This window comes from Sinohyriopsis cumingii, chromosome 3, assembly GCF_028554795.1.
Source record: "Sinohyriopsis cumingii isolate HCF-2022 chromosome 3, ASM2855479v2, whole genome shotgun sequence".
NCBI lineage: Eukaryota > Metazoa > Mollusca > Bivalvia > Unionida > Unionidae > Sinohyriopsis > Sinohyriopsis cumingii.
The window spans coordinates 116,216,603-116,238,088 of record NC_142963.1 but is presented as its reverse complement, the minus strand read 5'-3'; the positions used below and the strand labels follow the sequence as shown (position 1 = coordinate 116,238,088).

The following is a 21,486-nucleotide window of genomic DNA, read 5'->3' as shown; positions in this document are numbered from 1 at the left end:
AATCACGGACAAAAACTAAGAACACAATATAAATATGCATAATACTGTATATATTATTTATGATCAGCGTTTGTAAAATAAATTCATGATTCATTTCTGGATCCGCAACTTAGATTAGCAGACAGTCCTGCTATATTTCGTTCATGCCTAAAAACTAATTAGTCAAATTGTTATCCGCTCATATCTAACAATTTTTGCTATTTACTGCAGCACAGTTTCCACTTAATGAACTCGTCCTCTCTGTGAAAACGAAAAGGTGCGAGAATGTTGATATTATTATTATTGTTGTTGTTGTTGTTATTATTATTATTATTATTATTATATGCTTTGCTCTTTCGCACCAAATAGGTTGAATTCAATTCCGAAAATATTGTTTTATGGATGCATATCTGACAATATATACGCGCTATTAACACAATTTAACCTCTAACAAAATTAGAGTTGCAGTTCCTCTGGCAAACATCATCTCTGCAGTCTTTTTTATTATTATTGCTTAGTTCTCTTTATTTTATTATTTTTTTCAACATTGTTTTTACTTCAATCCTCAGTTCTTTGCCTTTCCATTCAAATCGAATCGTGTGTTGGTGTATTTCACCACAAATAGAACTCAGCATCCTTATACCCATAATCATAGCAACGAATAATTGTAAATCAATATCGCTTTTTGTCTATTTTGTAGAAAACCAATTTTCCATGTATATCCGTTTGAACTTCCAGATCGGCCAGCACAATAATGCTGACTCTATTTTTGGAAACAATTATCTCATTCGTATTAATAATTAATTTGTTATCTTTGCTCTATCTCAAGGAGAGTGTAACCAATTTTCTCAATTAGTATATAAATCACCAATTATAGTAAAGCACACCGGAAGGTAAGGTTAAGCAGTGCATGCTGGGAACATGCTGCTTGAAGCCGAGTCTGAATTACATAACGCAACTCTCTCTCCCTCCCCCTTCTCTCTCTCTCTCTCTCTCTCTCTCTCTCTCTCTCTCTCTCTCTCTCTCATGAAGCAATTAATTAAAAGCAACACATATAATAGATGTAATATTCAAATGTGTACATCTACTTTAATTTTTTTACCATTATCGCAAACTACGATGTCATTCTTTGTGCATAGTTAAATGCGATAACTTACAATTAGTAAAGCACAATAATGGCTAGAAGGATGTGCAGTGCGATCGATGACACGTTTCAGGATATCATGATTTCATGAGAGATACCAAAAACAAATAATATCGATCCCGGTGTTGTTAGGTAACATGTTAACCTTTTGCATTCAGCTGCAATGTGATTGTATTTGACTTGGCTTGCACTCAATCCTTCATCTGCCCGGTGATTGCATTTAACTTGTTTTGCACTCAGTCCTTCAGCTTCCCGGTGATTGCATTTAACTTGTTTTGCACTCAGGCCTTCAGCTTCCCGGTGATTGTATTTGACTTGTTTTGCACTCAGGCCTTCAGATACCCGGTGATGGCATTTAACTTATTTTACACTCAGTCCTTTAGCTGCCCGGTGATTGTATTTAATTTATTTTGCACTCGGGCCTTCAGATTCCCGGTGATGGCATTTCACTTATTTTGCACTCAGTCGTTCATCTGCCAGATAATTGCATTTAATATTTTGGGTCTGAAAAGTTAGCGTCACTTTTAACAAAGGGCACAATACGGTTCAATCGATTTTTAAAAAAAAAGAAAATAACCTAATACACTGTCCTTTAGTTATATTCAGTAAGAATTATGCTGAGTTAATGTGCTTGTTCATTAAGATTAGAGATAGGAAAAATATTAACTTCCATTAGGTTTTAAAAAATAATTTAGTTTCTTTCAAACTAAACTGACAAATGTTCTATCCAAACTAAAACAGCGTATCACGATAATATGCAGTGAAATGTAATATCTATTGTGATATTTGGTTCAATAACATGAACAGTTTTTGTGTAGTCTTCCCAAAAAGTTTCCAAGTTACTTGAGCAGCGTTATCCTGGCAATACGACTACCGTATATTCCCGTGCAGAACACCTCACTACCGTATACGAACATTTGCCGTTGAAAGGAGCGGTGTGAGATGAGTGCCACCCCGATCGGATTATCACTCAGCCATTTTCTTCTGGTCGTGAAACAACCTCACAGTTGGTTTCAGGATTACACGTCAATTTAATGTTTGTGGCGATTCATCTCCTGCAGAGTACAAAATATATGTTACGATAGCAAAGGCCAACAATGCTCCTTTTGAGACTTGATCTCCTTTTGTTATGTTGTTCGACGTGAACATAATCACTTCAGAATATAGTTCTCAATGACGACAAATAACATTCGATGTTTCTTTTATTGAACCGACAACAAAGGCCGAAGATGGTCTGACTGCATTGTAATAATTTTCACTCAAAATCATAGGTAATCTCGTTCAACCAAACCTCTTGTGTGGCTCCTTGAGATCGCCAAATCGGAGCTTCCTCGGCTTTTTCCGTTTCTGGCTTGACCGAAACGACTTCGGTTCCTTCGATTGGGACAATAGTCGATCTGAACATCTTACTGCCATCTCCGTCAGGTCATGAAATAACATAGGAAGCAGTTGTAGGAATACACGTCAATTTGGGTATTTCGGACTTTGCCTTTGTCTCCTTCCGCCACTATATTGTCCCAAGTGAGCGAAAGTATTCCAAAATATAGTTCTCAAAGGCGACGAATTATATCATAAATTTCTTTCTCGACTTGACGGAAAACGCAGAGAATGTTCCGAATCGGACCGTAGTATTCGCCATCAGCCAGTTGTTATGGGTGTTTTTCTTTTCCGTCAATTCGAGAACAAAACTTCGAATGTAATTAGTCGCCATTAAAATCTCTGTTCTGCAGTACATATGTACATAGATCACAGTCGTAACAATCCCTGCTTTTGTTGTTTGATGTGTATTAAGTTGATTAATAGGATAGCACTACAACTACTTCCGATGTTATTTAGCGACCTGACGGAAGCGGCTAAGCGATCGCATAGTATGGCTGAGATCTTACGGAGACAGGTTATAGTCTGGTTCATCGAGATTAAATCATAGATAGAATTAACGTAGATCTGTCAGTGCATTATGCGACGGTAGATCACAGTCTTCGTTGTTTGAAGTTGGGTGCACGTTATGCTCAGTCCAATATGGTGATATTGATTAAAACAAGTTAAATATCTCACAAACTTTCTGCAAAAGAGCAAGGTTAAAAAATAAGAACTGCATTCAAAACCACTTCGCAAATTTGTTACGATCATATGTAAAGCTGATTGCTAAATTGTAAAAAGAAGAAATTCTTTCGTTTCGAACACGTCCTTTTAAAGTTTTCATGACCAAAGCATTTAAACAATTCGTTGATACGAAGACGTACCAGTCGAACCTACCAACTGCAGGGAATGTTTTAGAAAATAATAGGTATTTATATGTGTAAAATAACTCTGCGCATATAGTATTGCAAATATTTACTTAAATGTAGTATTTTTATTTACTTTGGGCTACATTGGTATGTGCCTTTTTAACATACCTTCGCTATCAGCTAATTTTCCTGTGCATTTTTCTTCATTTTTTATTTAAAGTGCATAGTGTGACTTAATATGTGATCTTGCTATTCTTTAAAGGAATTTGAAAACATATTTACACAACAAAAAAAAAATGATCCGAAAGGCAGTTTAGCCACTTTTAGAATATGTGCACATTGAATAAATATGCTTTGATTTGAGTGTACGAGACTATGTATATTTTCGCTGTGCCATGAAGTTTAATTTTCCATACAGGTATTTTTCCTGAAGCAATCAGAAATGCGTTTAATACTGTCTGTATGTGTGGAGTACGGTAAACTGGAAACGTATATATATATATATATATATATATATATATATATATATATATATATATATATATATATATATATATATAAAAATGAATCTATTATCAACAACCCTTTAAGAAATTGGAGTTTTCGAAATACCTGTAACAGACATCACAAGAAACAAGTTGCCGAGAGCAAATTGCACTTTGATTAACACTTTGAGTGCTAAGATATTCTTTATGTTTTGCTTTTTTTGAAATAATTTGGATGAAGATTATTGAAACATTTACAATTTTCGCAGAGTACCTGTCTTGGCGAGTAAACTGTGACTCACTAATGATATTAATTCAGCGTCATCTTTCGTATTTTAACACAGTTCCTCTATAATCTACGAGGATGCTGAGGTTCTCTGTATGTCTACAGAGTGTTTGGTAAATGTATGCTCATGGCACTGACAGTTACGTTAGACCACCAGACGAGCACAATGGTCGAATGTTGGGCCAGATATCGCTCTGATCGACAACATTAACCTTAAGCTGAAACATACATTGTACCTATTTTTCATCTCAACGAAAACGCCCGTACCTTGGACCAGGGTATGCCATTTTGCTCAAATGGGTCAAATGTCACGAAAGTACATCTTTGGAGACAGCTATGGAAATTAATTAAATGTGTATATGTTTCATGTGTTGCGAGAATGCGGGCATGTTTTTCTAATTACACCAACATTCCTATGGTACTGATAACTCATTAATGTTACTTCGTTTTCATAGAATAACTGTTACTTCAAGATTATAAGTTTAAAAGGTAAACAGTTTGCTCTTTTATATACCATAGTTTTAATTTCTAGATTCTTTTTTTTTAAAAGCGAAACGAATAAACACAATGGATACAATGAAATAATTAAATATGCATTCATGCTTGTACACGACCAGCTCTGTTGAATAGGGAAGGTTGAAGCAAGTTAACTGATGCACACACACACACAAATGTACAAAGGAAAGATTTTTGTGATTTCTTTAAAAACAGCGCAATTACAAAACTGTATTAATTGTAGGAAAAGATAAAGGAAATGAATTAAAATACCAGTATTTGTTTTTGTTTTTTCTTTAACGTTTCTCTCAAGCAAATGATAGTCAAGTATATAATTTTGCAGGTAGAATTATTATTATTATTAGTAGTAGTAGTAATAGTAGTATTGGAAGTGGTCAGATCAATTGCTTATTAAGGAAACACTTCGCAAAACTGCTCCAGTCAGAAGCAGTTTATTTCTTAAGATTAAAACGGCGACCATTCCTTTGACAGTAGTGCATAAGCGTCATTCGAATGAAATATACCCAACAATTCATACGAACCTTCACATGACATCAGATTAATGTGATCTTATTGGTTTTTCGGGGGGGTTGTTTTCTTTTTTTGTTTGGTTTTTGTGTGTGTGTCTTTTTGTTTGTTTGTTTGTTTTTTAATATGGTTGATACTACTCTTGCAAAATCATGTTCTTTGACTGTATCCGAAACTATGCGGCTATGTAATTTTTCCAGTTATCTGAGTTTGCTTTATTTCAGTACACACTCCGGCAGATTTGTCCTCATTGCCTTAAATTTGTGCGACCAATCAAAATCGAAATCTCCTGCATAATGGAACTTTTACGGACACTGATATGATGCACTAGTGTTCTGTTGCCCTTTCGATTCACCAATCGGATAACAGCTTTCACATTTACGAAAGTGAAAAGGGTCATTCGGAACATATCATTTCTAACAATTACTCTCCCGAAAACGAAATGCAACACTTTATCTGATAGGCTACTGAAAACAAGTTGACCGGTAACTCCAAAAGGTCACTAGAACACGAACCTTTATCGCTCCATGTCAGATCTGCTTAAAGTAGATCGAGATTTTAAGCAGCTTCTTTGTGCGACTTTGGCGTCGATTCTTTTCCTACAGATTATAAATAACACCGGAATACAGTCGCACAGATAATAAGATGATCTGTCTGCAAAGGTTCATATACTGTGTTCTTGGTACAAAACCGAACGAGATCGACGGGGTGAATTATAATGACTGAATGACAACAATATTATAGTTTCTTAATTTGCAAAAAAATTATTAGCCTGTTTAATACTTATTTATATCTGGAATTTGCAGGAAAAGAAAATGCAATGTACGGACCTTCTTAGTGATATATTCAGTATCTTCTGTCAAAATAAAATACACTGCTCCGAAAATATAACCTTTGAGAGGGCATCTAGTGTATTTTAATCCATGTATCTTTAACGACTTAGTAAAAACATTTCCTCGCGGCGCGGAATACGTAACGATAAGCCATAGGGCTTAAAATCTCTCAAATCTAACACGTGGACGACTCAAATTCCAGACTTTGGGAGAAATGTTGTATCTCCCCAGGCTGTGTACAGATACTGTGCCTGTACTTTGGGACCCACTGAACCAATTTACATCCGTGACAAATTTTCTTGAGGGCGTAAGCAATTAGGTATTATTACCTAATATCAGCCAGTGTACTTGTAGCTCACCTTTTATGTTGTTGACAGGAAAGCACTTCGAGAATATGTTTCGAATACCGCTTGCTAACCTTTGAAACAATGAAACATATTGTACAATATCTGAATGTATTATACCTGTAAATACTGGTGCTGCAGTGGTATGGGTTTTCAGTACGTGAAGGATACCACTCGCTGTAGACTCGTTACTTCATATACTGGTAATGCGACTTCTTTTAGTTACAGTGTGTGCCGTTATGATGAAAATATCTAAGCCCAACTACCTGCTACCACCTTGCGGCGGCAAATCAACTGCCACCTAACGCCAGTCAGCCACCAATACAGCAGCCTCTCTAAAACAGCGCAGCCGGCCCGCTGCTCACGACTATTACTACAGCACGCGTTTGGATTTTAGAGATAAATTAGACATTGTGTATTGCATTTGGGATTTGTATTTTCCCGTTATTTCAATATGTTTAAAGGATACTCGTTTAATTGCCATATTTACAAATTTGATCACAATTAATTGTCATCGGAGGTGCAGTTTGAATTCGTTTGAGATTGTAAGACCTGCCTGTTTGAAATAATCTTTATGTTATTCCTTGCTGCAGAAGGTTGTGTACCCCGTGTGTTGTAGTTTGGATTGTATTCCAGGGTTAAAGTGCGGAATTTTATCAACGGGTAATTATTTGTCATTAATTTTGATGTCTGTGAGATAATTGGACAATAGAAAACTATTTGGTTCGTCGTCTGTATAAAACGGCGATATGCTGTAGAGTCAATAGAGAACATGTGCTACACTTACGCGCACGGATATTTTCACAAGTTTGGATATATCTCTTCCTTATCGAAAAAGGACATAAAAGGAAACTCCACAAGACGAAAAGCGGCGAATGGTCTTCAAAGCTGAAGACAATGAAGGTTAGATTTTTGTTCTTAGATTTGTTGAGGGTTTTTGAAAAATGAACGTTTTTGACGTTTTTCTTACCTCTGATTTAGATTGACTTGTTTTAAGTTGTTGCTGTTATTGTGATGTTTTTCTTTATGTTTTTAATTGAAATACATAGAAGTAGTTTTGCTTGAATAGAACATGGTTTGCAAAACAAATTGTAAACAATAAAGGAAAAATGGTTGACGAAAGTTATACGATATGCAAGGTGTATGTGATAACTAAACCGAAACGTCATTGAATTTATTTTAAAAAATGCTACGTGTATAAACGTCAAGCGATACTAATTGTTGTGACGCATCATATACTGCATCAGAATTTCTGACCTTTCACTTTGGTTATACCGCATCATTGCGTAACATTAAAAACAATCATAACAGCTGTAGTACCCATTACGTCGCACTAAATACACTAGTAACCCATGTGACGCCTGTTACGTCAATAAAATACAATCCTATCACTTGTGGGTATTTATCATTAAGTTGCGTTGAGCACAGTCGTAAAACAAGATATAACGTGTCATTGCGTCACACTTAGAAAAATTGCAACACCTGCGCTTATATCGTCTCATTACGTTACATTTAATACAATCGCAACACATGTAGTTATAACAATTCATTAGATTTCGTTGTTTATAATGTAATATCATTGTTGATACTGCATCATTAGATCATATTGAGTACAATTGTGTCATCTGTTGTTATGCCGCTATAAAGCGTGTACAATAGTAACATATGTAATTATACTGCATCATTAGATCACGTTGGGTACAATGGTAACACATGATATGGCGTGATCACATCACGTTGAATACAGTCGTAACACATGTGATATTGCGTGATCACATCATTTGGAGTACAACTGTAGCACAAGTGATATTGCATGATCACGTCTCGTTGGTTACAGTTGTAACACATGTGATATTTCGTGATCACATCATGTTGAGTACAATTGTAAGACATGTGATATTGCATGATCACATCACGTTGGGTACAATTGTGTAACACATGTGATAATACGTGAGCACATCACGTTGAGTACAATTGCAACACATGTGATATTGCGTGAGCATATCGCGTTGAATACAGTCGTAACACATGTGATATTGCGTGATCACGTCACGTTGAGTACAATTGGAACATATAGTTATGCCGCGTCATTACATCACAGTATCACCCAGGGCCGGAGGGGGGGGGGTCCTCTACCTCACTCCTTGCTAAAACACGTATAAATATACAAACGTACAGTCACTTGTCACTTGAAATTTGATCATCATTTTATTGTTGCGCATGTTTATTGAGTATTATGCACAATTTGAGTTAACAGACACATATCATTTTGCTTTTATACCCTCTTGAGGAAAGTCTGGGCCCTTATAAAATTTTGGAAACTCCTCCACCCAACACTTGACCTGATCCGGCCTTGATACCTGTGGTTAAGACTGCGTCATTACGTCACATTCTCTACAATCGTTAACGTGTTTGAGTCTGCTGTGTCATTACGTCACACTCAGTACATTCGTAACACCTGTGGTGTCCGATTGTATTTCAGGTCGCGTCACTGAACTTGTAGTATTTTCGATTTATTGAATTAAAAATGATTTTGCTTTTCGTGTAATAACTAGAATCTACTGTCTGTGTGCATATATAATATTTGGTTTTTTTTTTTTTACTGTTCTGCTATTATTTTATCTGAATTATTCAGTTCGTTTCATAAATGTCAAAGGAGATAAAAGAATAATAAAGCCTGAAATATACGTACAACTTAGGCCTTGCAAACCACACAGGTGAAACAAAATATCAGTATCAAACTTGTGAGCGCAACATTCCTAATATTACTTTTTTGTGTTGCAATTTCTGCCACCTAGATTTATAATAATAACTCCAAGTATTTGGAGAAGAGGAAATTTTTGTACATTTGTAAATATTCTTGATAAATAAACACATTTTGAGATAGATGTTTACCTGTTAAACTTTGATCTTTTATACGTTTTTCCCCCCTCAAGTCTGCTATCTTACATTTCTATCGTCTGAATGTACACAGTGTCCTCCCTTCGGGACTATGGTGATGGCATTCGCACGTGCCGAAGAACGGTAAACTCGTCATCACGAAGTTATCTGGTTCCCGCCATCACTTTCTGAGTGGCGGATCGCCAGATCTGCAAAACAGATTATCCCTTCTTATCCTTTTCATTGGTGCTGTTATCCTTAAGTAGTTAATAAACAGTAATCCTGTTATTTCAACTGTAACATATTTACCAAACCAATATAAGAAGTAAGGATAGATGCTCATATTTACTAAACTAATGTTAGAAGTAAGGATAGATGCTCGACTTACTGTCGTTCGTTTCCGAAGAAGTAATAATTTTGAAGGAGAAACGTACCAATGACAATGTCTTTCGTACGATTGTTCCCCGCCGCTCAAATGGTGTTTATGATTTAGCCACTGTACGTATCACGGGACTGTATTCTGACTTTGTTGACAGGTTTAAATGGAAATGCGATAAAGTCCAAAATGTTCGACAGGAAAAACAAAAGGTTAAAGGTCAACACCATGGTTGGGTGAGTGTGCAAAGATAGCACGGACAGGACAACTAAATTTAGCGTTTTACTTCTACATTTAGTAAATAAAGCACATGGAATTAACGTCATTATGACATAATTGTGGTTTGAAATAGCATTTTATTCCTTTAGAATGTGAAAGTTACCGGTTGTTTTAGGGACATTGACTAATGTCATATTGTCTTACACGTGACACAACGACAATCTAAAGACTTGTTTTCTTTTTCTTTCTTTTTTTATTAAGTAAGCGGCAAGAATTTTCAAATCTGATCAAATCAGTGACAGAATAGTCTCTTGAAATAATTCTTTTTTGCCGGGCACTGGCTGGCTATAATGGAGTTCTAGACCGGTCATTTGAACGTATTGGTGCAGATGATGCTACGTAACACAAAGCAGTCCGTCGGATGGTTATTTCCACCAGTGACGTAATACATTCAAGGCTGCTAATGTTATCATTTATTACTTCTAGATCAACCGCTCCGGTGGCCTAGTGGTTAGAGCGTCCGCCTCGGATACGGGAGGTCGTGGGTTCGATCCCCAGTAGAGTCATATCAAAGATTTATAAAAATGGTGCTAATAGCTGCATCGCTTGGCGCTCAGCATTAAGAAATTAGTGTTAGGACTAGTCTGTTTGGTGTTAGGATAATGTGACTGGGTGGGACATCATGCTACATGTCTGCAGCATGATTCCCCAGTGCTAGACATCACTATAAACTGCCACACTGCAGACATCGTAGCGATATGACTGAAAAAGTGTTAAAGCTACGTTAAAAATCCAAATCACACACACACATACTTCTAGATCTGAGCGGCCGTCGATAAAGTTCTTGGAATCACTATTTTATTTAAGAGGGTGGACATTATTTGGTGGGTTGGTTGGCGGTGTAATTATTGGGTGATGTATGACGTTATTCCTCGTTTTGATACTCTAAAAAAAATCTCAAGCATCCATATTGTTGTGTGCGTAACACGTATGATGCAGCCTGACGTCACATGTGTTGGGTACTGTATTATATCATTGGGAAGTGGTCAAATTATTATACTCAGTGTGATTTGTAATTGCACCGCCCCGCTCCCCACAGTAAGCCGAGGCAGTTCCTATCAGCGTCAATCGTTTATTCCAACAGTCTGACCAAATGTAGGTACATTTAGGTCTAATTTATGGAACTTATTTTGCCGTCGGTCTATTTAGATTGTAGATCACACAAGCAGAGCTCCACAAACTTGAGCATGTTAGCGGATTTACTTTAAAGCTCAACCGCTCGGGTGGCCTTGTGGTTAGAGCGTCCGCCTCGGGTGCGGAAGGTAGAGGGTTCGAACGGAAAACACCAGCATACACGCTTACTAATATGCGCGGGGTGTTTCCTGCATGACCTACACGGACTTCTTACTGTGTCACTCATAAATAGGAGAAAGTGAAAAAGTTCTTCAGTCATTTGTGAAATAATTCAATCGAAAAAAGATAGTAGCTATACTTAGCATTAGTCCTGCAGTGAGATGGGTGGGGTAGGATGCGTGCTAAATGACTAGGTACATGTTTAAGCCTGTTGAAGCAGTAATGTGGATTAGCCAACATACATATACGATATTTATTCATGGATTATCCTTAGTCCTTGAGGGTTTGATCATCTGGGAATATAGCGGGAGGAAACATATTGTGTAGCATTCCGTTTTAATTTAATTGTAATGGTCAGGAACAGTTTGTTAGGAAAGTATACGTATCATGTTATATATTCACCTACCTCCTCCCCTGCCCCATTCTACTAGCTACCTAACTATATACCTTCCTCCTTAACTACATCTGAACCTGTACATTCGTCCATATATAAAAACATGCATACACATATAGACATATGCTTTACTTACTTTACTAATATTCCAGTAGATATATTGATGTGAACTTGATCTTAATTTTACTAGGTAGAACAGGGGTTAAAAAAAAAAAAAAGACAGAGAAGGGCCCTGGGTGACCGAGTGGTCTAAATAATTCGACTTTACGGATCACTGCCATCTCACCGCTGCCCGCGATGGTTCGAGTCTTGGGCTCGGCTAATGTTGGTGTGTGAGAAAACTTGCCAGTAGCTTCCCTTGGGACGGTGATTCTAATCGGGTTCTTCCGCCACTAAGTTATACCGGCCGCCATGTATAACCACATCGTGTGCTGAAACATGGCGTTAAACCCACAACAACATGAAGATCATAAAAAGTGGCATGCATTACTGTTTTTGCTTCAGTGTCTAATTATAATGATAAAAAAATGCACAGCGCTGCATCACTATACAAGAACACGCCGCTCTTTGATTCATATTCCAGCAACAGTACTCAATCAACTACACTGTAGGTAACATCTACAGGTGTTATGCGATACACAAATTCATCGCCAAATGCAAGTCGCATAATTTGTTAGGGGCAGATGTTGTCAACATGTTTTAGAGGTGTAACGTTTGTCTCTCGTTCCAAAGATGTTCCGGATTATTTTGAGAGACAGGCAAAGGTTCCCGGTGTATAGGAAGGAAAATACATTTTTTTAAAGGAGCATAACTTTCGGTCTGAATGAATTCGTCTACTTGTACGGTCTTCATTCGTTATTGCGACCTCTGGCAAATAGTTGTGTCATTGTTTCAGTGGTAACAATTACGTTTTATAAAATATCTTTGCTGAAAGGTAAAATTAGACATTGTGATAACATTTAAATATGACATGATCCACAAAATTATCACCGACAAATGCATATAATCGATTCTAGCAAAGAAGTTACCATTGTTCATTCTCATTACAGAATATATTTGTGTTTGAGTGTGCACGTGCATGCTTGTTCTACTGAATAATAGCTCAATGGAAAATGGAAGTACCAGACAAACGGAAGTACCAGAACCAGACAAACGGAAGTACCAGACGAACAACTCTAAAATACATGTGATTGAGAGCACAAGACTGTAACAATTTATGTTCTGCATAACGCGTTAGAACTCCGCGCAGTTTACTTTCTTGTCTCAGTAGTCTGCTTGTTGTCGGTTTGGTTGTTTTATTGCTCAGAGGCACGCGGACCTACCTTACCTATGATAGTGTATTTTGAGGTTTCTTGACCGCTTGTTGCAAGGACGTAGCAGTGTAATGGAAAAAAATTAAGTAACCAATAAACAGGTTTATTTGTTTCAGTTTTACCGTCATCACGAGTTTTTACTACTTACAAAAGCCGCTGACGAAGAGTGGCAAAACGTTTGCTTGGTAGTCCTGTTAAACTGCAGCCTCGTGTTCTCATTCAACCATTATGAAGAGTAATATATTTGCTTATATCCCTCCCGCTACTAGTACGGAAGCTTCTGTGCGATTTCAGATTGCTGTGCAGTTCAAATTACTTGTATATTAACTTGTATACGCAGAGAAACACCGTTGCATTACCTGAAGTTAAAATACAAATCATTACCATTTTGGTTATTTGCCATAAAATGCATGTAAATTTCAAGAGAACGGCAATATCCTTTTTAATCGTCGCCAATTTTAAGAAATAATTAACGACTTATAGCAAAATTGTCAAGGATCTTACATGCGGTATTAAAATAAGAAGCTATTTTATATACTCCAACCCATGCACCCCACCCACCCACCCCCAAAAAAAATAACAAAAAAAAAACAAACAAACAACAACAAACAAACAAGAAAACTCACGTAAGAACAAGATATCTTCTATCTAGTGTACAGACCTAAATAACGTGTACAGGTATGTTGTGATGTACAACATCATCGTCCAGGGAGCAGTAGGTATTTTTTGGAGAGATGGAGCCATGAACTTCTCCATTGATGCCAGTGCACAGAGTATAATACCCTCTCATGAAAATAAAAATTGTATCAGATGCCAAATCATAATTTGAGAATGCTCAAAATCGTACCCCACCCCCAAATTACATAGCTCATATCCATATATTTTGGGTGAAACAAAAGAACAAAATAAAATGCAATGAGCCTTGCATTTTTATTTTCAACTGTTTTTCTTATGTCTTTATGTTTCTGTGGTATTGAGTAACACAGTAATAAAAAAACGAATGTAAAAAATAATCTTACAGTAATTACTAATGAACTTCAGACGTTTACCCTGGTTAATGAGCAATGTAAACAACTTCCGCACAGTGACCAGTATTCCATGTTTAAGAAGCCGCACTCGGTCACCAATTAGTATTAATTATTAGGTCGAGTCATGTGGTTGATGCTTCCTCATTCTTTATTATTTGACATGTTTCCAAGAAGGAGGGTGGGTGCGTTTACTGTATGTATGTATATATATATATATATATATATATATATATATATATATATATATATAACAGCAACATTTTGATATATAATAATACTTTACAATATAGATAACATAATATTATAGCATTCTGATGCTTTCTGCATCTTATTAAATCCATTGTATGAAATTGTTTGATGATGTCTTTGTACTAGGCCCACTTAATCACAAACGTTTAAAAAATATGTTCCTCGGGACGAATGAATTGAGCACCTTAATGTAAGCATTTATTTATTTAAGTTTAAAATAACCAATATTTAGGTTGTCAGCTAGCTGGCAGAAAGCATGGCACCCAATTTATATCATATATCAGAGAGTTATTCGTATAAATGTAAATTATGGAACAAACTGGCTGAAATTAATTCGTGTAATACTTGTTGAGATGATACTCGAGCGTAAAATTCCTGTTTATTTACATATTCTGTTTGAAGTACTTCAAACGTTCTTGCTTGCGAAATTTGAATATAGTGCAACTTTTATCAGATTGTTTTCATTTGGGACGTAAAATATATTAGCAAGTATGACTTGCGGCAATACAAAATACTGTACAAACCGTGACTTTTTCAAAAGAGATGAACGCCCCAGTGATACAACAACAGTACATGTATCCATAGACCCATTGCTGCTAAATTACACTAAGAAATGAGTGATATGACAATGATGAGAGGAGACATTTGATTTTGAGAGAGACAGAGAAGAAGGTTACCCATCTTAAAAATGAGCATTGTTTCTTATACTCAATAATTTTTTTTATTCAATTTGCATTTTATAACAAAGATCATCAAGGACACATGGACAAGTAATATACCGTATGCGTTTAACATATATGAAATGGTAATCACGACTTTGAAAATATGGTCCTATTGAACTTGAAATTTTATTTAAAAAGGACAAATCAACAACCAAAAATACACCATGGACACATTTAGACGTATGCGAATACAATATTTGTTACATGTAAAAAAAAAAATGGGGAAATATGTGGACGGGTGTGAATTTAAATTACGTTACTTAAAAGTATATTACCAATAAGTAAATTATAATCCCCGAGTATGATTTATTACTGAGTCATTCTCCATTACGTTCTGTGGTAAAAGAAGGGTGACCTTCTGGGGCAAGTAATATTATAAGACATAACGTATTTCCTATACACTGCACGGTCTACGGTCTCTTGTGTCGACTATATGCATTACATGTGTAAAGATCTGGTGCGTTTGTAATTTACTACACTAGGACAAGTCAATTTATGCATGATTGAAATCATCCCACAACTTGCATGATGTTAGAATTGCACGCTTCATGAACAGAACTTATGTTCAAGTCAATGTTACTATGACCTTGTGTAAACGTTACCTTCATACTGTTTTTTTTTTTTAAATTCAATTGTACACGCACGGGCCGACAAATCTTTTGCTGGACCAAGATGCAGTCAATATGGCTGCAGGAATTTTGGTCGTTTTATATGGTGCAATGCGGCGACATAATACGATTGTTATTGCCATGAATGAATTGTTTGTCATTCACTTCAAAACAAAACGACTACGTGTGGCCTTTGCACTAAAAGTGAAGGGCGAACGCTTGTGCTTAACTCGATGAATACGCACTGTCTGGCAACTCAATAAAAGGCGTAGTATTCTGAATCTGGGGAAAGCACTTGATACAGTCATCATCGTATTTCTTCTTTTATAGATGCATGTATGTATGTGATGATAATCGGCTAACTCGGACATGAGCATTTACTGACATACAATTTCTGTCATCGAAGATTATAGGGTTGGTGATTTGGCGGACAGACTGATAGACACCTGCCTATCTAACTACGAATTACTGCCATTCCCTGTATATCGAGCACATCCCGACGGCAGGCACATACACTTTCTCAAATACATTGGTTGGAATCTTTTGACTATACGGATTGTGGCCGTCCCTACACAGGAAACTGCTAAACAGCACTCCTTCTAAAGGACGGCATACTGTTTCGCATCATATCTGCCAGTGATGCTGATGGATGTGTTCGGAAACATAACTTCTTGTCCCCACCGGGGGCCCTCTGTGAGTACGGCATTCGGAAAACTTTTAAACAAGTTTTATATATCGAACTTACAATTTTCTTTTATCGCTTTAAAATTACTTTCCGGATATATATATATATATATATATATATATATATATATATATATATATATATATATATATATATATATATATATATATATTACTAACGCGCGTGGCCCTGTGAGCGCGGGTCCCGACTGGGCCGAATCGGTCCAATCGGCCTAAGGCCGGCTCTGGGCATACAGGTATACAATTATGTAGGTAGAGAGACTGTTGAATTAATAGAGGGATAGACGGATATGATATGGTTGCACTCCAGTAATTGTCGTTTCAATATACATCTACATTATCTCGAATTTTGACACATTTTTTTTTCGCTTTTCTTTACAATAGTTGCCCATAGACTATGTTTTATCTCATTCTTACTCACAGCGTACATATAACATTAATTTACCAACGAATACATAGATGTAACGTTAGCTGAAGGATTCAGCTAAATGGTTTACAGTAATTTCCCATGCTTTCAAAGTACACAAGGTGGCAGATAACATGCAGTAAACAAGTACAAATCGCGCATTCCATCGACAAATTCCACGACTTTGAGAAATTGCATGTTTACTCGAAATTAAGTTAGAATCTTGACAGTTTCCATCCTTACTTAATTCTGCTACTGCCCCCCCCCCCCCCATGTAAAGGACATAGTAATACTGGAACTATTGCATCTCATTTGTTGTTTTTCAATTCTGTTTCATTTTCATGCTCAAACAGTTGTAAGAGTAGAGAGCCATCTTATGGACGTCAGTTAATATCTTGGATGAAAGGTCTGAAATTAATAAAATTTATGACTCGAGTACAGTTGAATGAACCTTGAACTCTAGGTGTGACATAATCTATGCATGTCTATTCATGACCGTACAAATATGTCATTATTGTTATTCAGCCAGTCAGAAACCTATGATGGACACCGTCATTTCATTTAGATATGTGCTATACTTGGTGTCTCTCCCATCTCGTAGGTAGATTTTGATGCTCGGGTATATTTTTGATTGAGTTCTATTGTGCTTAGGGAAAACGCGAACATTTATTTCCAAGATTTTCCGAAATCGATTATAAGAAGTTGTACGATTATAGTATTGTATAACTTTAGGTCATGATACAGGTTAAAACTTAGCTAACCGAGTTTTATCCTCTACCGAAAGCGTGCATCTAGCCTTTTTGTTAGATTCACGGATAAGGTGGCTGAAAATGACCAATGTCTTTATTGTATCGTTCTGCTCTTTGAAAATCCGGACTCTGTGCATTGATTCCATTAGCCTCAAAGCGACATACGTTCTTCCGCCCAGCATCATATTTGGAAGTTTATGTTCAAAGTTTATATCGACTATAACTTTCATGTAGCCAAACTGCAAACCAATTCTGCAATGTAGGCCCTACTCTTCGTTTGATTTGATGACACTGTCGCTCTTCTCAAAACGCCACTACCACCAAATGTCCTTTACTGCAAGAATTTTCCAGAGAACAACTGTTATTTTTTTCCTACAGTTTCTGAGAAATTTGCAAAAAGTAACAGAAAATACAGAAATTATATGGCTTATAACATTGTATCAAGCAATGCAATTGTCTGTTAATTATTTTTGTCAGAACTCGACGCGCATGCTAAGAACAAACGACCGGTCCTTTTATGCAATGTTGCATCAATTCTAAATATGACAAATAACTATCTAGTGGGCTATTAAATTCATTGCATTTGTTTCGATGAAGACAAGAATGGCTCAAACCCCATATTGTCTGGAGAATTCAATTAGTTTGAGTGATATCCTTGTACTGTCGTGTAAGTAATAGATTATTTTGGTCACTGTGTAAGCAGACCTTGTTTTGAACTCGAAATTTGGTGACCCATTTTGGATTGTTAAGGAAAATAGTTCAGCAGAAATTGTGCTTTCAAATACTGTTTCGCTTAAATTTTACCTTATTAAGCAACCTAGAAATCTTTTATTTGAAAGAAGTACTCTGGTTTATATTTACACATTTAGTGTTTTTCTTCAACTTTATTTCTTGTCTGATTCAATCAGATCATCCGATGCTCTTGGGACAGCAGGTGCATATCAACAGCCATCTTTGAACAAAGTGCCCAGAAGTCGAACATTGTATCCGTTAGGTACCGTGCCGAAATTAAACTAACAACCAATCGTAGTAGTTCATAGGAGAGCTTACAAAGTATCCGTTATGTGAATAATTTCACAGTTGTGTGAATGACGCCATCGAATGACCAATCGGGAGGCAGAGATTTACCAGTTGCATGATTATGATATTGGCTTGCCAGTTTAGACCTGTATCTTCCAAGCACAAATTCGAAGTTTTTCTTGTAACACCAAAATGAGACATTCCAGAAATTGGAAAAGTGAATTTATTGACTTTTGTGATGAGGTGATGTCGTACTTCATTGTGATGATGCGATGACGTCAAATTTTACGCGACAATTGCATTTTCAATGGCTGATTGTGACACACCTCATAACTGTGGCATGATTGCAGAACATAGGTTTAGAAACGATATTAAGATATGGAGAGATGTATTTATAGTTTCATTTCTACAAAGTTTTATCGAAGAGCCTCCTGTCGTACCAGCGATCAGCTAATCAGTTTACCGGATTCTCGAATAAGGCAAAGATCTCACAGTGCCACGCGAGAAGTCTGGTTGAACGAGACTATTTTATACATTGGAGCGTGGTGCCAACCAAATACATCGTGCAGATACCAATACCGTCTTTTTGTAACTCAAATCCTGATCCCGATACCAGTTCGTACAAGAAAAGTAATTTAGGAACATGCTGAGTAATGACATTATCCGTTTGTACCAGAATACTTTGGACCAGATATTATTCTGATGACATGGGATTGGACGTTTTAATAATTTGATCAAACTTGAGAATAAAAATGAGTAAGTAGTTGTATTTTTCTGCTGTGATCAGACAAAATGGAGATTGAAGGAACATTCCCTAACAGTGATTCTGTATATCTTTGATTGCTTTGCAATGTTCTTAAAATGTGCTCAGATCTTTGAGGGAAATGAAACAAGATAAAACCAGATCCTGGAACTAAAGTGGATGTTGTGGTCAATTATGAAGTTCATGTAAGTCCGATGGAATATGAGGCAGGACTGACATATAAGATAGACGGTACATTAGTTTATTTTCCAGCTATCCTAGATTTGACACGCAACAATTATACTGTCGGAATTTTCTCCAGCGTGTAATAGCATCATATACAGCCAGCCACTCTTGTCGAACGTAAGGCATTATATATCCAACTACTTTTAATATTATCTGCTGTTTTGATACTTGGCTCTAATGGGTAAAGACAAATAATTTTCAATGCCACACTGAGATTTGTTTATTTATTTTTTTTTAGATGCTTGCATTTTCTTTTTTTAGCTCACTTGGCTGAAAGGCCTGATGAGCTTACGACATGGTTCTGCACCTGTCTTGTCTGACCTTGTTACCATGCTGGAGGCTATATTTCTCATCCGATAGTGATCAAAGTGTAATATATGCTTATATCTTCAATATCTCAAATATTTTCAATAATGAGCGAGTTCCAGACATATTTATTGTTTGCTCCGGGATCGTCTGCTGCTTGTACCCCTAAAAACATCTAAATAAATGAAAGTGCAACATTGCTCAATGAAATGCATGAAAATAATTAATTTATTATAAATATTTAAACTTTCAAAACCAAACACTGGCACCTCCTTACAAAAAATATCGTATTCATTTCTATTTCAAGTAAATGATGTGGTTAATGTTAATCCCGCGCCGTAAATGTGGAATCCCGAATACCCCTTGGTAATTTGGACTTGTCTCTCTTTTAGAAGAGATACATTTGCCGATTGTTCTTAACTGTCGCACAGGGACGTATCCGAAGTCGACCGAATAATATGAAGCAGCATATACTCGCTACAAGTAAAACTGAATCATTCGCCGTCATATAGAAGCCCGTCAGGGTTCACCACAATCAACAAACGTCCAAGTTACCTATACTGAGATATCGCGAGATTAACACTAAACAGGCCGTTCACTTAGACTGAAATTGGATACGATAGTATTTGCATGTAGAAATCTGATAGTTGGTCTCAAAATACAATTATTTGAAAGAAATTAACCATTTTCTTCCAAATTTTAGCAATATTGTGCTTTTATGTTAGCAGATGTAGACAGGAGCACAAGACGCAGAGGGCTGCGGAGAAAACTATAGCTGATCTTGCATTTGACTGGCTCAACTTGTTATAACTCTGTAGGACACATTTCTGATCAGAGTTTGATCGAAAATTCCGGGCGTACAACTCTAGGGACTGTATTTCTTATTCGATTTTAATCAATCTTGGTAAATAGGTTTATATTATAAAGATCCTGGAAGAGTGGAATTATGAGATGGATCCACGCATATTAATGAGGTGATCTTGCATCAAACTGAGTTTGTCAAAACTTATGGACTTTATTTCTGATCCAATTTTGATCACACTTAGGAATTAGGCTTATAACCGGAAGATGTCCTGTGAGCATCATAACAAGTGGAATCTACGCATATTAATTAGGTAATCTTACATCTGATTAGATGAGCCTCTTATCACTCAAGAAACGAGTATTTCAGACCAAAATGTGAGCCATGCATATTAATGAGGTGATATTACAAATAATTGCCTAAGATTATCAACACTGTAGCAACTTTACTCTTGGGCAGGATTTGATGAAATTTATTAAATTATCGTATATCTAGAAGATGTTGAACACGCATATTTATGAAGTAATCTTAATTAGAATGGCTGACTTTTTACCGCTCTGAGGGCTGAATTTCAATCATAATTTTCTCCAGCATGATAAATAAGCACACATCAACAGGTTCTAAAATAAGTTAGCTTCACACTAATCAGTGAAGTGATTTGCTTTCGATTGCGTGAAAGTCGATATTTCTCATTCAGTTATGGTTAAGTATAGCAAATATTTCCAGAACTTCCAGATCTTTGATTAGTATGCGTGGGAATATCCCGAAGATTCTTTATGTTAGGAGGGCTCATTTTATGAAAATAATCCATGCTACCATAAATTCACATTAATACTATATATTATGACTTCTGTTCCTAGTATTGGCTGGTTAATTAACCCGTTTGAGGAATATCTTCCCAACACTGACTCCCCATAATTAAACAAATAATCACTAAGGTAGTAAACAAATAATTGCAAAGTAAACAGATACGTAATTACATATAGAACATATCTTAGATTCGTAACACTGTATCCCAATGTATCCCAACTGCTCCGAAAAGCCAG

General features: G+C 36.4%; 1 protein-coding gene across 5 annotated transcripts in view; it reads left to right on the top strand.

Annotated features, from left to right (window-relative positions):
* LOC149803657 (protein NDNF-like) overlaps positions 1-21,486 on the top strand; it is a 218,919-nt gene that overhangs the window by 176,863 nt on the left and 20,570 nt on the right. Inside the window, exon 1 of one of the 5 annotated variants that reach the window (XM_089953427.1) lies at positions 6,410-7,225. The exons of the other annotated variants lie outside the window; for them this stretch is intronic. The gene's annotated coding sequence lies outside the window, so the exon portion shown is untranslated. Of the gene's footprint in view, positions 1-6,409; positions 7,226-21,486 lie in introns of those variants that run through there. 5 annotated transcript variants of the gene reach the window in all.